This window comes from Apis mellifera, linkage group LG6 (genome assembly GCF_003254395.2).
Source record: "Apis mellifera strain DH4 linkage group LG6, Amel_HAv3.1, whole genome shotgun sequence".
NCBI classification, from domain to species: Eukaryota; Metazoa; Arthropoda; class Insecta; order Hymenoptera; family Apidae; genus Apis; species Apis mellifera.
Window position 1 is genome coordinate 6,813,122 of NC_037643.1, and position 20,975 is coordinate 6,834,096.

Sequence of the window (20,975 nt, forward strand, 5' to 3'; positions counted from 1 at the left end):
AAGGAGGGGGTAATAATTGCGTAATCGAGGGAAAATTGAACGATTACGCGAGTCGTTATCTCCTCGAGTTGTTCAATAATTGCAAATACAGGTAGAGTATAAGGGCACGTGTGTGTGTGCATACTTGTTGCGTGTTCTTCTGTATTGTGTGTCAATGTGAAAGTTGCATCTATGAAAATATCGATTCGAAGAGCGTGTAAGAATATATTGGAGGATAAAATTAGGACGATTATTATTCTCGGATGTCTATTTGCAAAAAGAGAACAATTTTTTATTCTTAAATATATTAGCATTCTAATGTCGTGTGTTCATATTAAAGAAACGGTGATATAATATTCCTTATAAGTTTATAACAAATAAAATTTGATGATGTGATTAACATATATTTCATAATGGAATAAAATAATGAATTCTTGAATGAAGTGATTTTCAGAATAAGAAAAATAAAAATATGTGAACAAGGATTTGAAGAGTAGATGAGTTAAAGTAATATATGTAACAAATAATTTGGACGAAAAGTTTTGCATTTAATTTCTTTTAAATAGAAGAAATTTATTTATTTTTCACACGTATTAATACATAAATATTTTTCGTTTGGATACATATATATAAAAAACATTTTATAATTATAATTTTCATTATTCAAATATTCATAACATTCTTATTAATTATTATTATTATTATATTAAATTGTTGGAGTTTTAATTTATATAGTTTTCATAAAATTGAAGAATTATAATTCGTTTTAAATAATATCTTAGCCATTAATCTTGATTGTAATGTAAGTATTAGCTAAATAATTCGACGAGTTGTTCGACCAGTCGATACAGGTTTTTCGAGTTCTTGTTTATAATTATAATATTTAATACAAACATTAAATAATTGGTTAGAAATTAAAAGACTATTTAGATATTTATGTTAATGTACGCATACAAATGTAGAAATTAATATTAAGCGTTCTTTTTAAGCGTAAAATTTCTTTAGTTGAAATTCATTTGGTACGATTCGAAGCAGCTAGATATAATGTATATCTATTGCATACATTAGTAATAGCCAATTAATATAAATTTCTTTCTTCTACTTTATGTGACATAAATGATTATTTTAATTACATAACATTTCCATAATTTTATTTATCTTCTTTCTGCAAATATTATTATTATTATTAAAATTGTATATATTTGTAATCGATTGAAATATTGGACATGCTATGAAAATATGAAAAATTAATAATTATTTATACGTAATTTCTAAAAGATTGAAATAAATAATGCTTTATTGGGAATTTATTAAATTAATTAAATTATATACAAATAATAATTATAATTTAATACCGATTTAATTCCATTGAAGAAATTTGTCTGATAAAATATAATAAAAATTAAATTTCACTTTTCTTGCTTACCATTCTCTGTCCCATCCTTCGAATTACAATCTACAAACAATTCGACAATAATTTTTACAATTAAAATAATTACAAATGACAAAGAGTAATGAGAACACCAGACATAACAAGGAAAAAAACAAAAATAATCAAACTTACCCGAGTATCCTGAGTTCAAGTATTAAATTCCAACCTCCAAAAAAACTAAAAACATTGAAATCCATCAGAAAAATATTGTTACTTTCGATATATGTATATATCGATCTCCGAATGTCGATGATAAAAACATCCATGTTTACTGCCAATATATTTTCAAAACATTAGTATCGTTACTATTTCTACGCTGTATCCCCGCCTAAACGAGCGATGTCGGCAAGTGCAGAGGGAAGGAAGAAAACTTCGTCACCTGTCTCGTAACTAGAATCTGCCGGGCGATCGAGTTGTCTGCGGTTCTCTCTGTGCGGTCGTTGGATAACGTCCAGCTCGTATCACCTTCGGATACGAATGCGTGGCATAACTTTGACACATTGATCTTAAGCCGATAAAACGTGGCGAAGCAGCGTAACATGCGGTCACGCTCGATCCGAGAAACAAAAAAATATGTCCGCCGCTGTTCTTCCTGTTTCATGCGCGCTGGAGGCGCATGCGCCATTTGCGCGAGATCGTACGCTTGTGATGCTCGAAATTTTGAAACCGAAAAATGAATCTTTTTCGTGATTCTCTGTATTCAAAAGTAAAAAGAATGTTGTGACAAAGTGAATTTATTTTTATTTAATTGATAAGATTGATTAATATCACGATAGTTTTTACGAATGAAAATTATGGAATTGATGGAAGGCAAATATGATTATTCTTACCATTGGTCGATTACAAAACTAACTTTGAAGGATTTCAGAAATTTTTCAAGATTTTAATTATTGGTAATATTAAACGTAATTCTTAAAATTTTTAAAAAATAAGCATTTTGTGTTTCGAGAGGTTCGAAATCTTATAAAGTTTTGTATTTTGCAAATTTAAAATTGTATAGGTTATGTCGACCTATATCTAAACAATGTGTATTCTATATGGATATCGCAACATAGTGACGCAGTTTAGACTTTCCGTTGATCATTAAAGAAAAAACGAGTTATCCTTTGATACGTTATTTCCCTTTTTTTATCATGCATGTTTCGCAAATGTGGCATCAGTGGAAATTGTTACATTCCATGTTCTCGATTGTGGAATTGATATAATTAGCTGTTTTTGTGTGATAATTAATCTGGTTTTTTTATTCATAATACGAAAGAATAATTTTAATTCATTGTCGCCTTTGAAAATTGTCTATTTTAATCTTTGATAACGATTATATATCTTATCTTATTATATCTTTTATATTACAAATAATTACATATTATAAGTTTGTGAATATTGACGATACATTTATGAAGATAAATTTATTTCTATGATAAATAATACTTTCAAAATTTATTTATTGTTTCTATTAAAAATTCTATTTCTCAAGGTATTAATACAAAAATTATCTTACAATAGAATACATCAAAAGAATAATTTTCAAATTTTTTTTACAAGAATAAAAGAATTTTGAATCAAATATTTGAAAATTGAGGAAATCATGAAACATGAATAAAAATTATTTATTAATTTATAAATTTATTAATAATTTTCATTGAATAAGAGATAGATATATCTTTCTTGAATTTAAAATTAAATTTAATATTAATCAGATTAAATATTACCAATGATTTTTCATGAATGAATGAATGAGTCACATGTTTCCGTGAATTTAAACACGTAGTCGAATCTCGTAGTATTTTACTAGAAATGAAATTACTGATGAGATCGTCATCAATTATAAGAATTTTATATTGTATCGTCAATAAAAATTAATCTCGCAATGTCTATAAATATTTCTATTTAAAAAAATTTTTTCTTAATATAAATCGAAGCAAAGGTGGATAAACAGATTGATCAGATTCGAAACTTCCTTTACATCGTGTAATTAAAACCGGTAGATGACAGTGAAAGTACATTTACTTATGTTAAATGTTGCGTAATATCTAGTTTACGTACGCACATATAACGACATAATTGAGTTCTATTAATCTATTTTCTTTTGTATTTGTCTAAAGAAAATTTATCTTTTTAATCATCTTCATAATCAATTTATCTCTTTTAATCATACTTTATTTAATTTAAAATCTTTGTTATATTATATATTTTATCACAAATTTTATTAATTATAATTATTTTTATAACCTAACCTCACATTTTTGTAATTGAGAAATTGTTGAGAAAATGGCAGGATCGAAAAAAATAATATATCTATTAATAATATCTAAAAAAAGAAATGTAACATTGGACGATAAAAGAATTTAGAAATAAACTATCAAAATATTCCACAGATTGATTCACTTTTTATCGTAAAGCGACGTCACGAAATATCCGTTATTTTCTTCGCCTAAATCCCACAAGCAAACGCGATTTACGTCACGCTTTATTTATTTCATTTTAAATCATCTTTTTTTCGACGAAATCAATTCTACCAATTTTCTTCCGTATATTCTTTCATCGTATTACACTATACACATTTGTGGGATAAAACATGCATGCACGTATACACGCAAACATGAAAATTCAGCATACATGCATCAGTATCAGTGCACTGACACGCACTTTCGCATGTGAAGCTTTAAACGTGTGCACGCACACGTATATGCGTTCTTTGCGGCAACGATTGGCTCTGACTTCTATGGAGGGGATAAGGAAGGGTTCCGCGGTGGGGAGAGATGTGGCTACAATTCCACTCGGTTTCGCGTTGTGTGAGAGTGAGTGAAAACCAGTCAGTCAGTTAGGCGAGCAGGCAAGAGCATGTTCGGTACGGGAGGAACTCTGTTACGAGCACGTTTAAATGATTGTGTGATAGATGCGTGATTATAGATGTTGACGATCGAATATATTGTTAGTCCGTTGAAAGAAAAAGGAAACGAAACATCGTTATATCTAAAATTTGATCGGTAACGGTGCACTGCCATTCGTTCACTGCCGCGAAAACGAGAACTCGAATTTTTATACTCGTCGAATGCTTGTGTTCCCTCGGCATTTATTTTAATTATTTTGAGAAGCTTAACAATTTCGTGCGTCTATCGTAACATTGTAATAACCGATATAACCTAGTTCTGTTTTCATTTTTTCCTTTCGTGCCTACCGGTCTGCGTTTTAAAGCTTGTGTAAGACGATATCGATAGATCATAGTCGCGGACACCAATGGACGTTTCCCACGCTAGTGTCGTGCCGCCAGTTTTGTTACACGTGACAAGTGAACAGAGGCTTGCAGAAAAATGCCCAGCCAAACTACGACTATTCTTCTTAAGTGTTCCATGGTGGATGTGCCTGCCCTTAATCACGTAAAATTGAAATCTCTGTACGGAGTAAGTACTTTACTTTTTTTATCACATCTCGATACTTAAATGTTGTGCAATAGCGTGCATTTGATAAGGACCAAGTCTCTAGAACGAATAACGGTACACAGGCATCGTACACTTTGTATTTATTGGTGACCCAAGACCAAGTGATATATGGTCTTTGGAAAGAAGACCACATTCAAAAGATTTCTACCTGGTTCTATATATATATATATATATATATACATATCGAACATTTTTGTATCGCTTTTTGTTTCGATGGTAAGGTAGGGTTTTGTTTTGTTCGCTGCGAGAAGTTTAATGGATCCTTTCAAATCTTTCATCTTAATTTCTTTCTGCAATATAGAGAAAGTTTTTGATGCGATATTAATTATTCCTATGCGATGATTTATTACCGTGCATGTAATATGACATATTCTGATCTTCAAGATGAATATTCTTTACCCGAAGGAACATTATTTATATTTAGAGGTTATGTTATTTTTGTTATGCGCGATTCCGATATTCTTAACGAATCTAATAAGAATTTTTGTAACGCGTGAAATCGTAAATTATTTCTAAAATCTTTCGAAACCCTTTGTGTGTCAGAACCGGCTGTTTCCTCGCAAAGCCGCGTGCGTTGACCACGTAGTTGTAGTTCGTTGATCGAGTGGAACGAACGAATGGTCGGTTTGAAAAAATCACCTTTCAATGGTGTGCACGCGCAGTATAGCCGCAAGGGCTCGTGACAGGGTGAATAAAAGGGAAGGTCTGACTACAGTGTCTGGAGATGTTTGTGCCTCATTAACGTTAACCTCATTCGACGCAAATGCAGATGCATACACGAACCGAGAGGCGTCTGTCCAGGAATCTCACGCTTGTCTACTCATAATAGCGTACGCACGTGTATTCATGAACATGTATGTGTAAACTATACATAAGTTAAACGTGTAATAACGAATACAGTCTCACTGATGATGCACATATATATATATATATGATGATGCACAGTGCATTATTATAGTGTTTTCAGAAGCGTTAAGAGTTTAGATTATTTTAGGTTAGGAGAACATTTATATTTATTCTTGAGAAAAAATTGAAAAAAAGTCGTTGAAACATATGAGCATTTAAATTTTTTATCCTTTAAAAAAGAAAATAAGTACTCGGTTGACATTATTTTATTATTTGATCATAGTGAATGCGAGTCACGAGAAGGGAACCATATATGTTTGCGAGTGCATTTGTATAACGAAAGCGCAGTCTGATCGCACTGGTGCACATACGGTACCTTGTATTGACAAACGGACAATGGTCTCACATTTACAGTGCAAAACATTACTATACCGAGAAAAGTGTCAACCATATTGTTTATCATACTTCGATAAAATATGTAAAGTACACCTTAACGGTGTACTTTTGAAGAAACGACCGGGAAGAAAATATTAGGGTCAAAGAAAAAATATATAACAAGGATTCCCAGAATTTTTGTCATAGATTATTTCAATTATTGAAAATTTTAATCAATACATCGGTCATTTTTGTATACTTCGAAAATCGCTATTGTTTTTTTCTAAAAACAATTAACGAATTTAATTTTTCTCTGAAATATCCATTCCATTTATAAACAGTCGAGGTATATAAGTCATTATTCGTATCGATAGACACGATAATATTGACTTTTCTACACCAGACAAAGCCGATTGTCTTCGTTTCTTATTCGTAAAAATCTTTATTCGACTCCTACGGAAGGAAATATTTTTGCTCGGAAAACATACATTCAATTTACATATTAATAACTTGCATTATTATCTGATACAAAAGTAAAAAAATAATAAGTAATCTTTATTGATACATTAGTAATAACTTTCGTTATCGGATAACAGTCTGGCGATCGATATCATGTAACGTTATAAGCAACGTGACTCCGCTCTTACCAAGTAGCCTCTTACGTTTTCTTGTGCATCCACGCTCTAAATATAAACGGACACGAGCACACGAAGTGTTGTTTTAATTCACTGTCACTGCTGCAGGAGGGTAGAAAGACACGCGTGTGTGTGGGAAATAGAAACAAACGCGGCAAACTTCACGAAAGTGACGAAAAATTTAACGGTCGCACATGCGTGCAGAGTACATGTCAGTTTATATACGTACGTATATAACTTCGAGTAATTTTTTTAATTTATACATTTAGAAGCTTTAACATTGTTCATGATCGACAGATAAATAAATTAATCTATTACGAATAACACGATAAAGTGATCGATATTGTAGAAAAAACACAGTCATTGTGTCGTAATTGCAAATATTGAAATGATAAGATTCTTGTAAAACATTAACGTGAAAAAAAGCAATAAAGTAATGATATAAAATCAATTTGCACATTTCATTGTTATATTTTTCCAACTCGTTTCTCTGTAACGCGTAATTGTGTAATTTAGTAAACAATCGTGATACTGTATTTCGCGGTTGAACGCGTAACATAACCTTTTTCCGCGAAACGTTTACTTTTACACTATACTTTTCGCACGTGCAATCGATAAATGCTCTTTTTTTTCTTTTTCTTCTTTTTTTTCTTTTTTTTTTTTTTACTTTTATTATTATCTAACTGGAAATCCATTGGAGTGTGTTAGAAAAGTGTATGCTCGTCACGCGTCCTAGACACTATCTTGAACATCTCCGAACCATGGCGTCGAGGTGTAATATGATCTATCCGAGTTCGTAAGTAAACGAAAACGATCTTATTGCGTAGTGAAGCATTTTTTCGCCTGGGTTTCCATGGTACTATAGTGGAAAGACGTGTCTGTAAACAAATAATATCCGCCATTTTTTCATCCGCGAATACGAACGTTCGCTATGTGTTTATAGAATGGAATCAAACCATATAGAATAGATTCAAACCATAAATCGAGAATCAAAGATGGAAAATATTGAAAGATTCGCCCAAGGCGTGTACCGTTGCCCTCCAAATATTATTCTGGAATAGCCTGGGGATAGAAATTACACGTCTCGGGACCGGTATCGCTTTAATTCGATAACCTGTTTCCTTTTTATGCGTCGATTCTGCTCTCACAGAGACCAGGCTGGGATAACCGTTGCTGTTTCTGCTTCGTTTTTTTGTCCGACTTCGTATGTACTATATATGTAATATCTGTACACCTAAAACGAAGTGACCAGGTCGAGCTCGTGGCCGTGAAAGTTCTGTTTCACTTGTTTACAGGCCATCAGGGCCGTTTCTCGTAGCTTCCCCGCAACTTGGGTAGTTGTAAAGGGGTCTTTCGCCTGCCTCGAGGAAAAAGGGAGAAATTTTCGAAAGCGATGACAGATCTTTCCGAATCCATTGCACGCGCTCATCTCTGCTCTAATTTTCCAATCCGTTGTTGACGTGCTTTCTTGATGGTTTTTCTCCTTACACTGTATGCTTGATTAAAGAGCGATTTCAATTTCCTTTTACGCAAAAGTGGTAATGATAATGATGTCAATCGATACAGCATGAAGCGTTACAGTTTCCTTTTTTACAAAGAGAAGAAAAATTGACCTAGAAATCGTTTCTTTATTATTATTGTGTAATATTTTAAGATTTAAAGATTTTTCTTTCGATATTTCTATAAATAAGTCTAATAATAAGTTACTAATGATTATCTGAAATTATAGGTTAAGTTTTTATACAATCGAAGAATGTTAATTTTTTTTCACTTTTGATCGATTGGAATAAAAAATTAAAAGATATTTACACAGCGTGTTAGTCATTCATCTTGAAAGTACTTCAGAGAGTCAAACTCTACAAAAGAAATCCCATCTCTTTATTTCGATCTAACCCTTACTACGGTTCATTGTTTTTCTCGTCCCTACGGATCAAGTACTCTATTCCACCACCAGAGGGATGAGTGTCTGAATTTAAATGCGCGTTTTCAATTTCGCGCATGTAATATTAGATGACGACGCACATAACGGTGATAAAATTTAGTGGGTGTAATTTTCACAAATGGAAGAGTCGTGCAATCAGTAATACGATAAAGTTGTTTCAATGTTCTGGATGTGTTCTAAATGATTATGTGCTGAAAGAGAAGTAGCATCGTATTAAGGTATGGGATTATACATTTCGCGATTGATAACAACGAACGTTATTGCACGCTGTATACTTATAGACCAATCAGATGTTTATCAGACGAGTTAAACAATTTCCGATTAATAGTAACTAGCGGAGCAGGTTTCTCTTTGCCCTGGGCGACAGATCAGATCATCTCGCAGACAGTCTTATGTGAATGTTGTTCGTGCACTTAATGTGTTTCGTTCCATTCATACCGTCTACTTATGCTATTTAATTATTTAATTTTATAATATTTCTATATAATTTTATAATCTGTATGATATTTTATATTTTTTCTTGATTCTTCAAAAGTTACTGTACATGCTACATACACATGCGATCGATATGCACGCGAATTTGAAATTGCACGAAATTATTAAATATTCGATTATGACAGAGAAAATTGTACTTCTTAGAACAACGATTGGTGTTATAATAATAATCTCTTTCGTGCTTCGAGTAATTCATTTTTTTTTTTTTTTTAAAGTATCGAAATGGTAATTTTGAAATGTCAGAATGATGAATTTTAATTTTAATTTTAATTTGATTGAATTTTAATGTGAAATTTAAATGAATATATAAATAGGAAAGGTGAAATTAGAACGTGAAAAAGTGAAATTTACATGTTTTCTAATAAACATTTATTTCTTTCATTGAATTTATAATATTAAAATATAATCCTCTCTCGATAAAATGATTATCGCTTTCGATAATAACCAACAATTATCGTCAAAAGTATTCCTGATTGAAAATTTTCTTCATTTTCTTCGCGCTTTCAAGATAGCTATCTAAAATTCGTTAAAGCGTTGAGAAATTTTCGAACATAACCTCACTAAGTATCCTTGTCACAATGCTATATATTTCCCATTGATAACATTTCTCGCGATCTAGTCATTGCTTTTTTCGGCACGAAACAAACGTCACACTCAACGATTTAAAGTCGATTCGACATAACCTTTCTCCAGTCAGCAATAAAATAATTCGCCTGGCAAGCAAACACTTGACTCCTCCCTGTCCTTTGGCCGCAACAGACGTCGCCACTTGAGCACAGTCCCTTTTTTCCTTCTGCTGCGTGCGCGCGCCAGTCAAAGCAGTCAAACGACGCACTTCGTTCGTATATCTATACTTGTCGTTTGCTTCGTGTTCTCGCCACGTTAACCTCACTAGAGAGAACAGCCGGTCCTTCCTCGTTCTCTTTTCGCTCGAATTCAGCGTGTTTCTCGAGCAGGAGCACGCCTCGATACCATTGTCGGTCGATCGTCTCTCTTTCGGACCTGTTTCTGTACCTATTTCCACGATACAGAAGAGAAGAGCATCAATTGCGCACCCCGTGCACGGCATGCAATTAAGTTACGCAAAAATTGCGACCACTCGAGCAAAAAGGTAATACGGTTGACATTTTTTGCGAGGGGGACGCTGGTATATTGCGAAAAGCCTCCATCTTGTTTCCTTAACATTACAGGAGAAAAGGTAAATGAGCTCTTGTTTTTCAACCGAGACGAATCGCGTTCCACTTCAGTTTTCTTTTTTTCCTCTTTTTTTCGAAAATTTATCGATTCCTAGAAGAAAAATACTATAAAATACTCTGGTAGTATGTAGTTTCTTTACTATGTTTAGTTGAATTTCTTTATGGAAGTTTTTAGTGACTAGCCTGAAAGATTAGAAGCGAAGTGGTTTTGTGATTTCTTGGTTGGTATTCCGGTTTAAATTCTGTGAAGTTGGCTGCAAGAAATTCGATAGATTTGATATTTTCTAACATCATATAAATATGTAGATCATAGTCCTTTGTTATGAAATATTTCATATAAGAATTATTTAAATAATAGAAAGTAATGAAAAATATAATTAGCTAATAATTCTGGTAATTATTAAAAAGTATATATTTTTAAATTAGAATTTATCATTTTTAGCTATACAAAAGAAATAAAAATATAGAGTCTTTATAGAGAGAATCTAAAATCTGAAAGTTTTAAAAGTAGTAAATATCCTTTTTATACTATTCTATTTGCAAGATTCTATTTTTCATTTATTTTTATGAAAATAAAATATCATTTCGAAAACTTTTTCTTTTTATAAGAATATTCATCAATGTAACTTACCAAATTCTTTTTCTTTTTCTATCATTTTTTTTTTCGAGTCAATTATCGAGTCAAAGCACGTAAGTACATGCTGCTGGAACACGATCGTTAATTGGTCACGTGTATTAGACTCGGAAAAAATAACGTGTAGAATTTTTCGCAGCGTACCGGACGAGCCATATCATGTCGTAACATACTGAAATAGGTTAAGAGTTAACCATCTGTTGCTAATACCAGAAGCGGTTTCACCGATCAATGACCACTAGCTAATTAATACTTGTGAAAACGTCCCGACTAGGAAATCCTTCGTATACTTGCGTCAGTATTTGGCGAACATTCTGCTTAGAAACTAACTAAAGATTAAAAGATACAAAAAACTTTTACTTATTTTCAGAATATTGTTAATCCACGAACGTATAGAAATTCATTTTATCGTATATTTTAATAGCGTAAAAATAATTTTAATATATTTAATGTATTCTTTAATGCATTCTTAAAACTTTATTTTTTTATTTATGACATATTTTACAAAAAGGTAAAAATTAGGAGAATCCTATACATTTTGTGATTAAAGATTTTTTTGTTTTATTAGATAATGAATTAAAATTTCATTTTTTGATTAGATGAAACAATTAAGAAGAATAATCAATTGTTTCCTGAAAATAATATATTTTTAAAAAAATATAATAATGGTACGCAATAATATTCAGAGTTATTATTTATCGAGAGAAAATTGAATTTGAATTATTATTATCCACGATTATTTTGTAATGATCTGCTATTCCAAAACGTTATTTGGCAATTTAGGAAAAATAAGATTTTTTGCGCGTGTAAACTAGATATAATATGTATAATTAATAATTTGCGTATCATGGTTGTCATTAAGTAATTTTGCTTGGTTCGTCGACCAACAGGATAATTGACAACTGACCTCGATTTTAAGATTATTATTCTTTCTTGAATTCTAGGATATACATCAATTTCGTGGACCACTTATGAAATACTCAACGAATCATGAATTTACTCTCGAATTTATAAAAAACTTAATTTAAGAAAATTACCAGTTTTATATATATATAAATAATAGTTGGTTTTTTTTTATTAAAAATTTTTTTTTATAAAATATATTCAATATTTTTCATGGCCAAATATTTTAATTAAAAATAACTATACATGTAAAAGATAATAAAAAAAATCAACGATTTGAATAACATCGGTTATTTTTACATCGAGTCTACTTTGAAAGTCTAAAAGTTTCCTATATGAATGATGAATTCCATCACGAATCAGGTATCTAAAACCATGAATACAAAGCACGCATAAATGGCTATAAATCTTCGGTTTAAATTTGTTCCGATTCATTTCTTCTTAACTCGATTCGTTCTAACTGGATGTCTTGATGATCCGAATCACTTGATTCCACTTTCTTTTTTCAACTTGAATAGGTATAACATTTTTAAAAACCGTGACCAGTAGATCTTTCATCTTGATTTATTTATAATACTTATTTCTTTATTAATTTAAAAAATTTGTTTACCATGTTTTTTATCATTCTTCATTTTTGAAATTCGATATTTTTCAATAATAAAAAATTCTTTATATTCTTTTATTAAAAATACAATTTTTTTGCACATTTAGGCATCAAATTATTTACAGATATAACAAATAAAACGATGATTTTTTTGTCAAAGAATCAAAGTGACACAAAATATGGGTAAAGGATTGAGTCACTTTCAAATACTCTCACGATTCATTTCCATCGACCATAATTCCTCATAAACCGATTCGTTTCGAGCCGCGCAAATCGTTTTCCATCCAATTTCACAACTTCATTCTCATTTAGTATGCCACTGGCTTCACTTATGCTCACGCTTCAACACTTTAACGATCCAATAAAAACCTTTTTAAGGTTCCTCTATCGTGTATTTCCGCGGTGAAAAGACAATCGCGCGAAACAGTTAAGAACCGCGAGACAATAACTCACGCGTTTTATGGGTAGGCCGTTCCCACCAGGGAAAGTAAGTCAATCGACTGTTGATAAGTTAGGTCTCACAACAGGTCAACTAGCGGAAATAACGATTTTCTAAAAGTGAGGATCTTGTTTGCGCATCATAATCATATATTTTTCAACTCGATGCAATTTCAACATTTGCCATTCGATATTTTATTACATTATCTTGTATAAATACTGTAATAATTGTATCCTATTTATGTTAAAATATTGCAAATCATTTTAATCTAGTTACCGTACATCCTAACCTATATTTGTCAGAAAATTGAATTAAACTTTATTACAAAATTTTAAAATTTCCTATAATTTCCCTTTAATTGACTGAAATTAGAATCTTTTTCAACGTACGACGTCTACGTAGAATTTTCTTTCCTCTGTGAAAAGCGATCATCTGTTTATAATCAATAATCTCGATTCACAGTCGGGAACCTAACGTTTTATCGGAATAAATTCCGGTTAGAAAAGCGGAATATACTTGGTTTCGAGAAAACGACACATCCATCACGACGGGTGGTATTCTCGTATCCGCGAGATTGTAAATCGCTTTTACTTCACGGGCAGAAAAAACCGCCCGTTTTTGCTCGAGTTATTGGCAACTTATTATTACCTACGATGAATCGTGTAGCATGGACGATCCTGAAAGCGATCGAAATTACGCGTCTTTCGTGCACGAATGTGAAATGATAGTTTCTTCTACGATTGTTTTTTCTCCTTCAAAAGTGGAATTCATCGAGGTGTATGCCGTTTATCGAGAAAATATCTTGGCGAATTCTGGCACGATATCGAAGGCGCGTAATTTAAAAACGCGCTTGCGAAAGAACGTCAGAGATATAAAAATGCGGCGAGAATTCCATTGCAGTGAGTTGTGAATCGACTTGAGGAATTAGAATGAATTAATTTTAATGTATAATTTCGCGTTGTTTTTTTCCTCTCCTGTCAGTGTCATCGTCAGCGATATGAAAACATTCTTTATTGTATTACTTGCAGATTCTATTTATATTTTTCATTCTCAAGTCTTTCTTTATCCCTTATATCGTTTGTAGCGCTTATTATACGAACTTGTATATATAATCGTGTACAGTTATTTAATTATAGTTGAAAATAATTGATAGATGAAAAAAGAATATTACAAAAAAGAAAAAACTATTTATATTTTGTACTTTCTCTTTTTTCTTATATAGATTTTTTTTCATTTTTTAATGAACACGAACATAATATTTCTCTTTTTCAAATTTTCGCTGCATCATCTTATAAATATTATAAATTTTAAAACATTCATTATAACCATTATCCATTTGCTCAATCCCCTATTGGAACTAATGCAATTTTTTTTTTTTTTTTTTTTAGAATGAATGAAATTATTTTAGAAACACATATGTGAGTGATTATCTTCTGTAACCAGGCACACAATATTCAGAAGAAGAAAAAAAACGTCGTTCCGGTTATTAATCATTTGAAGACAGGTTGATTACAAAGCATCGAGTATTAACGTGTATTAAAAACGAAGTATAGTACCGGTTATTAAAGTTACATGGAACTACAGTAACCGAAGATTTAGATTGTTAACCCAATCCCTCCTAGTTACAGTGTGACTAATAGGTATGAAATTTGCACACAGTCAAGCCTCAAGTTAAAGGCGCCAAGTTGTTTGAATAGCGTAACAACTGCTTATTTATCTCCATGCAAAAGCCATTCTTGTATTAATCGATTTTCTTATATTTTCTTTAAAAATTATTTCCACGGGGGAATACATTAACACGTTCGTTATCACGCTTCGCGTATTCAACGGTATGCATAATTTTTCTACAAATAGATAAAAGTTAAACGCGCGTTTAAAGGCTAATACATAAACATAAGGATATAATAATAAGATAATATTGGAAATAAACGATATTGCAATTACTGAAAACATGCAAATGTTTTATAGCAAAATTACTCAAATTTATTACAAGGGAAATGGCATTTAATTTTATAATTAATGCCATGCGAATATTATAACCATTTTTTTTAATACATACATACAGTTCTCTCAATTCCAAAATCCATTTCTTCCAATTCATTTCGTCCTACCTGCGTGTTTATCCCATCTCAATCATCTCCTCCTTCTTCTTCTTTTCCTTTTTCTTCCGTTCAGCGATTCATCATGCTAATCTCTTATGCAAAATTTAAATTTCCAATCTTCTAATACATAGATATAAATTCACTGGATACATTTCCACGTGATCAATATTCTAAACAAAATTCGAATATCAAACGTCACTCTTCAAACCATCCACTTTCTTATCCCCTTCTTATACCCTTCTTATCCCAAAAATTCAAATTTCCCTGTCATCGTCCAACCAATTTATCCCCTAGCCTTACTATCCTCCCTATAAAATTCAGTGTCCACTTTCGTGCATGTGTAAAAGTTTCAAGAAAAAAGATCCTCTATCCGCGCCCAGAAAGAAAACTGCTCTGTTCTCTGACAGAGGAAATCCCATCCTTGGATTTCGTTTTATCGGTCCACCCACCCACCCATCCATTCCAGAACAAAAGTAACCAGTCGAAATAAACTTCTCTCTTTCTCTCTCTTAGGGAAGGGGATCGTTCATCTATGCTGAATCAGCCTCGAAGGGCAGCTGTGTGCATATCTCCTCTCTCTCTCTCTCTAGTCTTTGTATCTGCGCAGGTTGGCAGGTGTTGAGACGAGATACATCTGCTATCCTGCACGTGTCTCTCGAAGGGATTCCTTCTCTCTGCACGTTCAGGTATCCACGAACCTCTCCTCCTTCCTCTCCCTCCCCCCGTGGTCTCTTTCCTGGGAAGATTCTAGCGAGCTGCGCGCGCAGAAGTTATGCGCGCGCACACGTGCGCGCGCAAAAGCAGTGGAACCGGTGTGTGTGCTCTCGATCGCCAACACCGTACATGGTGTGTCGAAAAAAGAAAAATTCCACGATTTAAATCATTGGAGCGGACCGTTTGATAAATTTATTATCGCGCGTTTATTTTCTGGAAGACTCGTTCACATTTATTTGCGCAAGATCGTACGCGACGATGTGTTTGCAAGGTATGCGGTTAAAACGTGGATTGGGATTAATGGTTGGAAAGGAGGGATAAGAGAATTTTTGCGCGCGAATATTACGTTATAGGTTATGTTATAGGTTAAGTAAGTAGTGTATTTGGTTGGAAGATGTGTTTGCGTTTCTTTTTTGACGTTGACGATGACGTTTTGTAATATGAAAAAATTATTTATAACGTATCGTTGAATGATATAATATACGATGAACGATAAACGATTGGTTAAAATAATATTTTTGATTGTAGCGAAGATTGATTTGCTAGTGATACTTTTTAGAGCCTGTTTTGATAAAATGTTGCATAGCTGAGAAACGTAGTTAAAGCGTATAAATCTGGATTCATTTAAATATGATAAAATGTTGTCTTGAGTGAATTGTTTCAAGAATTATTTCATTTTTTGAGGTTATTTCGTTACGAACCTTGTTTATAAAGATTATTATTTAAAATAAAATCTCGAATTAATTCCTTGCTTGCTCTTGATCGAAATTTTAAGAGATTCGATCCAATATCAACGATACGTTCCAAATGCGTTTTAAAAAAAGTATTCTCCACGAATATGATATTCCGAATCTTCCATCTCTTTTCATCGCCACTCGATACATTCGTGATTGCAGGAGAAATCTCTCGAAATCTCGTGTTTTTTTCGACACACCTTATATACCAACAAGGGAACGAATCCAATCACCTGCTATCGCTTGTTGCGCGTGCGGCCAGGTGTCCCGAGAAAAATGGAAAAACGCAAGAAGCAAGGGAGATTAAGGCCTCTCGATCCTTCGCCAGGGCTAATGATAGGGTTTGCCACGATTTCAACCTCCTTTTTTTTCTCTCTCTCTCTCTCTCTCTCTTCCCCCCTCTTCTTTTTTCCCTCTTTTTCTTCTTTTATATATACATACATATACACAGATGATCATGCACTCAATGTGCTCTATGTGTTACCGGGTCTTTTCACTTTTTGTCCAGTGGCTGGCCGTGCATACATTGTACGCTCATCTGGTCGAAAGAATCTTCAACGAGAGATTGAATTCCTTTATGGTCTACTTGTAGCTCCTAGCGGTTTCACGGGTTAGAGAGAAATTATTGCTTTCGATCGAACGCATAACGTTGTTAAACGAAAAGCGTGTGAGAAAGTTATCTCTCTCTCTCTCTCTCTCTCTCTCTCTCTCTCTCTCTCTCTCTCTCTCTCTCTCTCTCTCTCTGGCGTGAAGAGTGGCTCAAAAAGTTTCTCTCGCGGGGATAATCGAGCATGTTAAACGTTTTTGAGATTGATTATACGTGCGTTGAGTGAAATTGGACAGTTTCTTTTTTTTTTTTCGAATTTTTAAAATTTTTTTCTCGATCAAATAGAAAATGAAATAAATGAAAGAAAGAGATTCTCTCTCTCTCTGTCTCTCTTGCTTCGATGAATAAATTCGATAAATAATATTTTTATTTAATTTCAATAACTTTGATATTGATTCTCTTATATTTATCGAGTTTTCTCCGGATTTCTTTTACTTTGAACATAAAAGGCGTCAGTGAAGTAGCGTTTAGAGTCGATAAATCTCAATTTATCGCAATTTATTTACATATACATAGTAGGATAATCGTCCGTATCCTAATCTAAAACTGATCGAGTCGAGTGATCGAGTTCAATTCAATCCAATTTAATTAATTAACGATGATGATGCGTCTTCTTCGATCCTAATATCTTCTATCACTCTCTCTCTTTCTCTCCCTCTCTCGACATTTCTCTTCATTATTATATATCTCTATGAAATATTATACTCGTTCAAAAAAAAGAAAATCGTAACACCTATTCAAAACCTTCGTTCCAATTTTAAAATTGAAAATATTAAATCTTCTCACTGGAAAGAAAAAAAAAAAAATCTCTCCCGCTAATTACACGTTAAAAATTTCTCTCGTCGAGCCGAGCGAAAAAGAGGAACAACGGCACACATAAGATTATAACACTGTTGTGTTTCACAATCCATTACGATGGGAATAAAATGTATACATTGCGAAACAAAACAAATACCGATACGATGATCCTCTCCAAGAAACAAAAAAAAAAGAAGAAAGAAAAAAAGGAATCTTTCCACATTGTCCATTGAATCGTCGATCGATTATCGATTGGTAAATATATAATACACGTTTTCTTATTCAATCCTCGTTCTCCTTTTCTCTTTTCTCTCTTTATTATCATCGATTTCCATGATTACTTTATTACATAATCTTCCACGTCTTTTTTTATCATTCCCTTTTTTTCTCTTTTCCTTTTCACGCCACTTTTATACGATCCATAGGATAAATAGCGTGATAAACAATGAGCATTACGATCGATAATCGATCGAATCGGATGAAGAAGAAAGTCGAACGGCAAAAATCAAAGAAAACTGTTTAATACTAGGAAAAAGGGATCCACTAAAATTCATTTTATCAATCGAATAACAAAAAGCAGATAGAAAAAAACCGAAAAGACTGTCTAATTAAAAAAAGAAGAAGGAAATTCGTTCAAGTACGTGCATATATACAATCGAGAGAAGAGAAAAGGGAACATCCTGTGCAAAGTACTGTATACAGTATATAATCGCGTTAATAACGGGCAGCAGGTGGTACGATCGATGATAATAATGGAAAAATGCAAATTAGTGTCTCACGCGACGCGAAAGTTGCATAATGCTTGACAAAGGTCAACGAGCGTAGCCTTGCGGTTTACATAAAACGTGTCTGAATCGGTTGGTGGACGCTTCGAGGAAAACAAAACCCGGCGGACTCGTTATTCCTTCCACAATTAAGACAGGTACAGTTTAAAAGGATGCGACGCGGTAAAATGTTCCTTTTTTTCCTTTTTTTTTTCCTCCTCGAATTAACGAAGATAATCACGAGGCTCGTCCCGCGAGGAAGAACAATAGCTCGTGAAAGCGATCCACGAAGGTTTGCCGAAGCGGGAACATCGATCGTGGAGGGTCATTAAAGGGGGATGATGACTTTCTTCGGGTGCAGTCGTCGGTGAAGCGGAGAATGTCTCATCGAAACACCATAAACCAGTTGTTGTGTACTGCGATAATACACGTAAATAGATATAAATACGCGCTAATAATAAAAAGACGTGGAATTATTATTCGTATGATGATTACTTTATTATTAATTCCATTACTCGCGATGGAAAATTCTCGTTTAATTTTTGAAAAAGGAAATATAATTTTACCGATGACGATGAACAAATGACGAGTATTTTTTTTTTTTTTTAGAGAAGTTAAAATATTCAGAACAACTTTCTGTCCTGTCCTTTCTTTTAATCTCGATTGCCTCGTGTCATTATTTTTTTCCTTCTTAATATCTTCTTAATTTCGTTTAAAATAATTATTAAAATATTAATTAAAATAACATCTTCTTAACATCTTCTTAACATCTTCTTAATCTTAAAATAATTCTACAATTGCAAATGCAAATTTTTTAAAAAATTCATCATTCATTGTCATTATTTTTTCCCTTCTTAACATCTTCTTAATCTCGTTTAAAATGATTTTACAATTGCAAATGCGAATTTTTTAAAAAATTCATCATTCATTGTCATTATTTTTTTTCCTTTTTAACATTTTCTTAATCTTAAAATAATTCTACAATTGCAAATGCGAATTTTTTAAAAAATTCATCGTTCATTATCATTATTTTTTCCCTTCTTAACATCTTCTTAATCTCGTTTAAAATGATTCTACAATTGCAAATGCGAATTTTTTTAAAAAATTCATCGAGGATGATTTCCAATTCTTGCTTGCTTGCTTTGAGTGGAGATGTTGGAGGAACATTGTCGAATTCTCTCGAAACAACGTGCGTTGATCCGTACGCAAGGTTAGGGCATCGATTCGACATTGATAATGAGGGAGGTACGCAGGTACAACGAACCCATTACCTTGCTTCCTGACGCGCCTAAGCTTGTTTAACGAAATAATCGTGTGGAAAGTTCAACTACTGTCTCTAATTTCCACAGTGGCCGATCATTCATCGCGATTTAAATGGCACGTTTGCACGAAACGACAATATTTCTTATATTTTATTGTAACAGCTCAAGGTTGCAAATGTTGATGACAAATTTTAGAATATTATTCTTATTCCAATTATTTCTAAAACGCAAAAGGTGATCGAATAAAATTATAATATCCATATTTATTATTAATTTTTCGAATTAATAATTGTATTACAGAAAACAATTATTATTACACAAAGTTGAGGCAAGAATTAATTAAGAACTCGTCTTTCATCAGATTCATCAACTTCCGACGCGATCGGCTTCTTCTCGCGGATAAACAATAAACAATTAAACGATAATAACCAGGCTGGAATGGTAACAGTAGCCGATCTTTTATCGTTTTGTTTCTATCCTTTCACGGTTATCTCCGCTTTATCGCGGCGTTTCTCCTATGCACAAGATAATTCTGGGTACAACCAGTCGCAAAAGTCCTCTTCCCTTACTCTACGATCGAAACCTCGATCCTCCATTTAATTCTCAACAAAATACCTCTTTTAATAATTTTCGTATAAAAATTATTACGAATAAATCTCAATCCTTCTTTGAAATAAGAAAGAATCTAATCGAAAAGAATACTTTTGATCGTAGAATTGCGCATCCTCGCACACACGCCAAACGTTTGTTGCATAGAAACCATCCTCCTCATCTCTTTGTCTCCTGTTACTAAATCGCTCGTTTGATATACCGAAGACAAGAAGACGCAAATGAGACGGTGGATAAATTAGAAGTGGCGACCCTTAATTAACAGAAATAACAGACCGAGCCATATGAAATATGCGCGCGTTAATTGACACAAAGCGAGGAGAAGGGAGGGAAGGATTAATGTAAACGTCGGTGGAGTATTTTCACTCGACTCCTTCGCGTTGGATGGATCGAAAGAAATATATACGATTTTAAACAACTACTCCTTTCGACCGAGTAAATTGAGTGGAATAATAGAGTGGAAAT

At 32.8% G+C, this 20,975-nt stretch overlaps 1 protein-coding gene and 1 long non-coding RNA gene across 5 annotated transcripts in view; one reads left to right on the forward strand and one right to left on the reverse strand.

The window, feature by feature from the left end:
• Window positions 1-20,975, forward strand: part of LOC412917 (probable serine/threonine-protein kinase dyrk2) — a 222,230-nt gene that overhangs the window by 155,894 nt on the left and 45,361 nt on the right. The gene's annotated exons all lie outside the window — the stretch shown is intronic.
• Window positions 4,822-9,069, reverse strand: LOC113218883. The gene is made up of 3 exons (XR_003304970.1): window positions 8,517-9,069; window positions 7,684-8,320; window positions 4,822-7,585 (listed from the first exon to the last, which is right to left on the reverse strand). It is a non-coding gene; the product is annotated as an uncharacterized LOC113218883 (long non-coding RNA).